Below are 7986 nucleotides of genomic sequence, written 5' to 3'. Positions count from 1 at the left end.
GAAGATGGTGTAAAGTATTTCTTCACCTTAACCAAGATGGAAATCAGTAGATTAATCTTTAATTGAAATTGAATTATAAATGAGATTGATTCTTTTCATATGTATGAAAAAAACCCAAAAAACCACAAAACCCAAAAGCACCTATAAAGTGTAAGAGAGATCTTGTCCTTTATAAAAGATATTGGGCCAGGCGTGGTGGCTCCCGCCTGTAATCCTAGCACTCTGGGAGGCCAAGGTGGGCAGATTGTTCCAGGTCAGGAGTTTGAAACTAGCCTGAGCAAGACTCCGTCTCTACTAAAAATAGAAAGAAATTAATCGACCAACTAAAAATATATATACAAAAAATTAGCCGGGCATGGTGGCGCATGCCTGTAGTCCCAGCAACTCGGGAGGCTGAGGCAGAAGGATCGCTTGAGCCCAGGAGTTTGAGGTTGCTGTGAGCTAGGCTGATGCCACGACACTCTAGCCTGGGCAACAGAGCCAGACTCTGTCTCAAAAATAAAAAATAAAACATATTGAATGTCCTTGGATTTATCCCTGAACTTGGAGGCCTTCAAACAGTGTAAGTAGATAGACTCTGGAACAAGACTGTCTGAGTTCAAATCCTGGCTTTGTTTATTTTCTAACTTCTTGATCTTAGGGCAGTTTCCTTAACCTCCTTGGTCCTATCTCCTCATCTGTAGTACAGAAGTAGTAACAGTACTTAATCCACAAGGCTGTCATAAGGATTAAATTATTTAATGCATGTGAAGTGCAGAGTCTGCAGAACTGAGGACAAAGTACAAAATAAGTGTTAGCTATTGGCATTAGTATTCTAAAACGCAGAGTAGAGAATTCCCCTGTAAGACACCAACAAAAAGGACTAGAAAAGCAGTGTTAACTCTTATTCTAAATTATACTTAGCAAGATCATAGACTTAAATTAAAAAAAAAAACGAATAAATAAGAATAAATTTTTAAAGCATTTTTCTTTACTTTTAGAAAATAAGAATTCTAGAAAGAGGTTGGATGCAATAAAGAGGTGCCTCACCTTCAAGAACTTAGAAATCAATGAGCCTCATATGGTTAAACCAAAGTGGAGATATACAAAACACCTTAAAAAGACACACTCTCTCTCCAGCCAAAAGAGGACTTTGAGTTAATTGAACATATTAGTTAATATATAAAGAAATTTTGCAATGATCACAAGAGAGTTTATTCTGCAATGGAAGCTGAGGTTGGGGCTGCAGAGTGCTGAGTAGGTAATGGACTTCAAATGCCAATGCCTTGTCCATTTGAGAGCTTTATTTCTCATCTAAATCAATAAAGGGCAAGATTTCACCCTCAAAGCCTGCAAGCCTGTGGCCACAAAGCCCTCCCCTGAAAACCTGTCTTCCCTCAGGACCCTTGCCCATTCACACGATGTGGCCAGGAGTGGTCAAGAGAGGAGGCCATGAAGGTCACAGTTGTGACCCCTAAGAAAGGCCAGTCAGGGTTACCCTAAGGCCCTAGTGAGAAAATGATTTTGCTCTCAAAGTAGGAGTTCTTGGAAGACCAATGTTAAAAATGCCTCAAAAAAAATGACAATTTGCCAAACGTTCCGTTAAAATCAACTTTCAAAAGCAAATGTGGTTCCTAAATTAAGCAAAAATGTCATCTTCTTCTGGATCTTTAAAATGCTCTTATTATTTTGGAAAATCTTACGGCTTTGAGTGTTGGTGGGGAGGAGTGTGGGATTTTCCTGACCCCATTTTAGACATGCGTTAGATTTCTTTTAAAATCATGCCAGTTTTCTTTCAAAATCAACAAATAATCTTGCTTTTAAAAGTTGAGTAAAGACTGTTTCTCATATGTACTTACTCCCTGGTTTCTCTGTGTTGATTCTAACTTCCTGCTGAGGTTTCACAAAATAATTCAAAAATATTTCAATAATTTTTCTGATTCAAACCAGGGTAGATTTTATTACCAATTGACGTTTAACCAGCCTTATACGTATGTATAAAGTGATTCTCATCTGCCCCTCTCCGAAGCATCATCATAATAAATTAGTCTAATTTTTGGAAAGAAGTTTTATCTTCTGCTGATTTACAGATTTAACCTCAATTAAAATACCCTATTTATAAACTTGCAATACTGGTCATAAATTTACTTGGTCTATAAAACTTCCTCTTATAAAAGAGAGAAGCAAGCAAGATACAGGAAGATGAACAATTGGCTAATCATTTTTAAAGAAATAAACGCTTCAGCTTCCCAGGGACAGATGTCTCTTGAGATAGTTTCTAAAAGTTTTATTACTAGATACAAAACACTGATTTGAGTGTCAACTGCCTTTATTTTAGTTGATAAATCAGTCTGCTCAATACAGAGCACTGATTAGAATGTACAATGAGTTAAAAAGAGAGTAAAGGGCATTTAACTCTATCCTCAAGAACGTTTAGATTAAAGATGAATGATGAGATTTGTAACAGAGAAAAAACAAAAACACCTCAAAAAAATTAGTCACAGAGCAATATTGCCAAGATGCTAAGTTATAACTGGAGTTATAAAAGTACCTGATGATAGTTTGGAAAAGACTTCTCTGGGGAGGTAAATCTTATGAGAACTCTGAAAATAAAACGAGAAAAAGAATTTTTCTAACTCCTAGCACTTTGTGCTTGGGGGTGGCCATTTTGAAACACGTGTGTAAGAAAAGCTCTCTGAAGCAGTTCTTATACATTTCAGTATTTACACATCGTCACAGAAACACAAACATAAATGCAGCCTGACTTGCCCCAAGGCAAAAACATAAATCTCAGGCCCGTTTATGTTTTCCAATTTTTATATCTCAGTCATATGTGTAGCAGAGACTGATTTGCTCACACTAAACCCAGTTAGGTGTGACCTTGAATTCTGACCTTTGGGATGTGGCAAAACTGAAGCATGTCACTTCCAGGTTTGGCTCATAAAAATGTCCTGTGTGACTCTGTGTGCTCTCTCTTACCCTGTGTTCTGGCTAGATCTTGATTCCAAGATGTCCTCTGAAGCCACATACTGAAGGTCCCTGAATGCTTCATAGAGCCAGTAACCCCCCTACTTCCCACACCCCTCTCCCAGCCAGTTGTACTTTCATCAGAGTATATTTTATTCTGTTAAACCACTGAGCTTGGGATGTTTATCTGTTACGGCAGCTAGCATAGCTTTAACTATATAATGTATCATTTTTTAAAAAAACAAAACAAAAAGACATATATGTGATACTGCTGAATTGTGTTGGCGAATGTTAGAAATCTACAAAAGACTTATTATGAGTCATTTTCATTTTTAAAGGTGAAAAATAAAACATTTGAATAGTGAGTATAACTAAAACTGTAGGTGTAGATACAGTTAGAAGAATGCATGAGTGATAAATTCGAGGGGAAATTTCTTTTTCATTTTCTTTTCTTTTTTCTTAGAGAGAGGTTGTCACTCTGTCATTCAGGCTAGAGTGCAGTGAGTGGTGTCATCACAACGTACTGCAACCTCAAACTCCCCGGCTCTAGCGATCCTCCTGCCCTCAGCCTCAGCAGTAGCTGAGGGTATAGGTGCCAACGCTTGACTAATTTTTTCTTTCTTTTTTCCTTTATCTATAGGGCCTAAGTAAAGGCCTCAAACTCCTGGCCTCATGCCATCCTTCTGCCTTAGTCTCCTGAGTCGCTGGGATTGAAGGCTTGAATTGCCACACCCAGCAGAAAATTCTTTTTCATATTGGATTGGGTCAGACCTGGAATATATAGCTGTTTCTAGCGGGGGACCGGAATAGCTCCTGACTGTGGAGAGACAGGGACTCTTTATTCACAGAACAAGAAGTTTTTGAGTGTACAGTTTTTGAGTGCCTTTTCTTCCTTGTGTAACACTCCAGTACATTTTACAGGAAAGCAAATATGTAAGACGTACCATCTAGGGTCTAGGCTCTGCTCTGACTGAAGTGGGAGTTCGGAGTGTGGCTCTAGTCCCCAACTGTTCCCGGCACTCCTGGAAACACCTAAGCAAAATCCCAGGGGCTCTTAGCATCACAGTTTGAAAGCCACAATTTATGTTAATTCAATCACAAAATATTAAGTGAAGTCACATCAAACATCCTTAGTTTCCCTTATAACTTACAATGGCCCCATCACCTATCAGTGTATTTGTAGTTTTGGAAAGTATTTAAATTTTCTGCCTGTCTAAGCTCTTAGGTAATAGATTCTACTTTCCTTTAAAATATATTTTTTTATATCAATCTTTCTTTCCCTTCTCTCTCCCATCAGCCTAAGTCAGGCCCATGTTACATGATACTTTGCCTCAGTTTCTCCCCACCCTCCCAATCCAACCTCTTGGATTCTGTTCTCCAGTGGCAGCACGAGTGGACTTCACCAAACACGAAGCCTGTCCTCCTCAGAAACTCTCCATGGTGCCCTGTCACCTACAACTGCAGTTTTCCAGCCTTTCTCCTTTTCAAGCCAATGTATCTTTGTGGAGACCTTTTTGGGGATCCGGGATCAATTTGGAGATTCCCCTGTTGACCTCGTTAACAAAGGGGAGCACTAGAGTCACACTAACATGCCTCTCCATGATTCCCACTGTACATGTCACCCTAAGCCCCTCAAGTACCTCCACAGAATCTCCAAGTGTCCCCAAAACCACTAATTGAAAACCAGTGGCCAATAGGACAAAGTCAAAGTTTTTAGAGTTATCTTTCTGAACTCTGGGAGATCTTACTATTTGTCCTTAAATAGTAATTTATGGGGCCATAGAAAGAGCAGAGGGCTTGGAAGTCATTAGGTTCAAGTCCCAACCCAGCCACTTACTAGCTGTGTGGACCCTATTGAACCTCTGTTGTCTCGTAGATCAAGTGAGTGTAACAATACCTCTGTCAGTGCTCTCGTGATATCCCATGGTATGTGTCTTTGCAAACTGTGTGCTAGAGCACTCTGCTTATGGGAGGCAAGATAGACGGTGGCAAAAACTAAAGGTTGGGACCTGTTGACTTTGCTCAAATACAGGTTCTGCCATTGGCTAGTTTCTTCTTCTCTCAGAGTCTGTTATCTCATGTGTAAAATGGAGTGAATGTAGCATCGCATCCAGACGTGAAAACCTTTAGCAGAAGAAGAGGGATATCTCTTTCCATAAACGTTTTTTTAAGAGCAAGAAAACCTTTTCCAGAAGCCGTCAGCAACCCTGCCTCACCTTGGCCAGAGCTTCATGCCACCTCTGAAGCAATCCTTGGAAAGAGGGGTGGTCCCAACATGGGAAGGATGCCCAAATGAGATGGCGGCTGTGCCAGTGGGATAGAAGGAAAGATGACTTTTGTATAGTCATTCAATTCCTACCCTTGGAGTCCTATTGCTAAGCCAGGCTCCTCGATATTATAGAATATTCCTCCATTCCAAGAAGAATTACTACTGTATGTAGTGTCAACAATCTACAACACGAAATATTTTCATTGGATTCATTGAAAATAAGTTCTATCCTCTAGTCCTTCCTTACTAATACATTTAATTTTATCTCCGGGATTTATCTGTAGCGTGCAAAAGCATGTTGTCATGGATAATAGGTACCCCCAACCTGCTCACCATGGAGCTGGAAGTCATCATCTTATGGATGGAAACCAAGATGGAACTTAGCCAATATTTCAATGAGTTAAACAGGTCAGCAAAGAGAAAAAGTAGAGTTTTCCATAAAGAAAATAAATGGCATAAACAAAGTAGGAAGGAGATAGAATTCTCTACAAAGATAAAGTGACAACTTTTGGGCGATAAAAATAACTAGGATTGCCCTATCTTGGTGCATGTCAGAAAACACAATTAGATGCTAAAATGATAGACAGAGCTCAAAGTGAATTTACTGTTTACATATAAGGACATTATGTAGCTAAATGAAAGAACACGTAGCTAGATTTTGTAACCTAGTTCTAGATTTTGTAACCTAGTTCATTCGTTCTTTCTCCTCCTCCTCCTCCTCCTCCTCCGCCTCCTCCTCCTCCTTCTTCTTCTTCTTTTTAAAAACAGGGTCTCACTCTGTCCCAAGCTGGAGTTCAGTGACCTCATCACAGCGCACTGCAACCTCAAACTCCTGGCCCTAAGAGATCCTCCTAGCTAAGCCTCCCAGAGTAGCTAGGACTACAGGTGCTTGCCACCACACTCAGCTTAACCTGGCTTTAAGTGACATAGTGATAGAGCTGAGACTACAATCCTTGCCCAAGTTATAATCTTTGAGCTCATCTCAGTGGAAAGGTGGCTGTGGGTCTCCTCCAAGACCACAATTATTAGGGTTTCAGTGGTTCAAATCATATGTCATTTAAGAACTGATGAGAAAGGAAACAAAAACATAGAATTAAAGCATACTGTTTCAGATTAATGTCAAATTGTACTTCATTTAATTTTAAACAATTTATCATTAATGCTATAAAAAATAAGGCAGGATCCTCATTAGTATAGTGGTGAAGAAAAAATAATTTTAAAAAAGAAAATGATCAGGCAGGAATTAAATTAATTTATATGAACAGAATTTTGGATTTCACTGAGAACAAAACACAACTGTATCATCCCTTTGGTTGGAAGAATGAGCCAGTACATCCTTGTCAAATCACTTCCATCTGTTCACAAATACAGTTTCCCTTCAAAATAGCTACCCACTGGCTTCCAACTGCTTGGTGGCCTGAAACATGAGAAGCATCCTTTTCATTACGGATTTGCTGATGATGTTCCTCCCTCTACACTAAAGCTCCTAGAAAACTTCTTTCTCAGTGTGGTGTTCAGCCTTTGTAAAAATCCTTGAATTCCTATGTGCCCAAAGATACCAAATGTAAGGATACAGAAAACCAACCCAAACTCTAACCCCCAACTTTAGATCTTTATCGTAAAACATAAAAGTAGGTTGAGGTGGCTCATGCCTGTAATCCCAGTGCCTTGGGAGGCTGAGATGAGAGGATGGCTTGAGGCCAGTAGTTTGAAGGCAGCCTGGACAACACAGTGAGACCCCATCTCTACAAAAAGTTTTTAAAATTAGCCAGGTGTGGTGGCACACACCTGTAGTCTTAGATACTTGGGAGGCTGAGGCAGAAGGATGGTTTGAGCCCAGGAGTTTGAGGCTGCTATGATCATATGATCACACCACTGCACTGTAGCTTGGGCGACAGAGTAAGACCCTGTCCAAAAAAAAAAAACAAAAAAAAACTAAACATAAAAATAGTACTTAGCTATAGTTTTCTTCTTTTACTGAGGCTTCAACATATCAATAAGTCATAATATGGCTTATTCACAAAATCATAGCTCAAATGTCCATTGATATTAATAGTATATTCATTTTTAAAATTTATTTATTCATTTTAACATATCCATGTAACAAAATACTTACTCTACATGGCTACAAACTATGCTAAAAAGTGTCGTAACTTCAAATAAAAAGCCATAACTTGAGTTTTGGAGGCCAGCAGAATGGAGTTTAAATGCTGGTTCTGTTGACTGGCTGAGTGGCCTCGTCGTGCCAGTTAACTTGAAATCTGAGATCTGGTGTCTTTAAATGCATAATGGAACAAAAATATTTTCCTTGAGTATTTTTATGAGGATATCATGCCACATTACAAGTAAGGCATTTAATACAGTGCCTGGAACACAGTGCTTCATAAATGGTATCTATATTGATTATAATGCATCTGTACACACATGATTTTCACAGATTGCCAATAACTACCATAAAACTTGAAAAAACACATGAAAGAAATTTTTGGAAATTTTGCCTCTTGGCTTTTGTTTTAAACAGTTCTTTCAGATTTCTCACTTTTAGGACCATTAAGATATTTTTATATAGTAGTTCTAAATATGAGAAACATTCCAAACACATTTTCAGCTTTTTAGATTTTAAAAATCCTCCTAATAATAAGGTTAAGGATGACTCAATCCATGTACACGTGTGAAGTCTTTCATTTCTTTTAAAGATCTTTTGAAGGCACTGCGCTGGACAAGAAAGGATTGGTATTAAGTGAAATTTGAGATGGGAAGAAAAAATACAC

The sequence above is a fragment of the Microcebus murinus genome, chromosome 5, assembly GCF_040939455.1.
Source record: "Microcebus murinus isolate Inina chromosome 5, M.murinus_Inina_mat1.0, whole genome shotgun sequence".
Classification (NCBI taxonomy): Eukaryota; Metazoa; Chordata; class Mammalia; order Primates; family Cheirogaleidae; genus Microcebus; species Microcebus murinus.
This window is presented reverse-complemented; position numbering follows the sequence as displayed.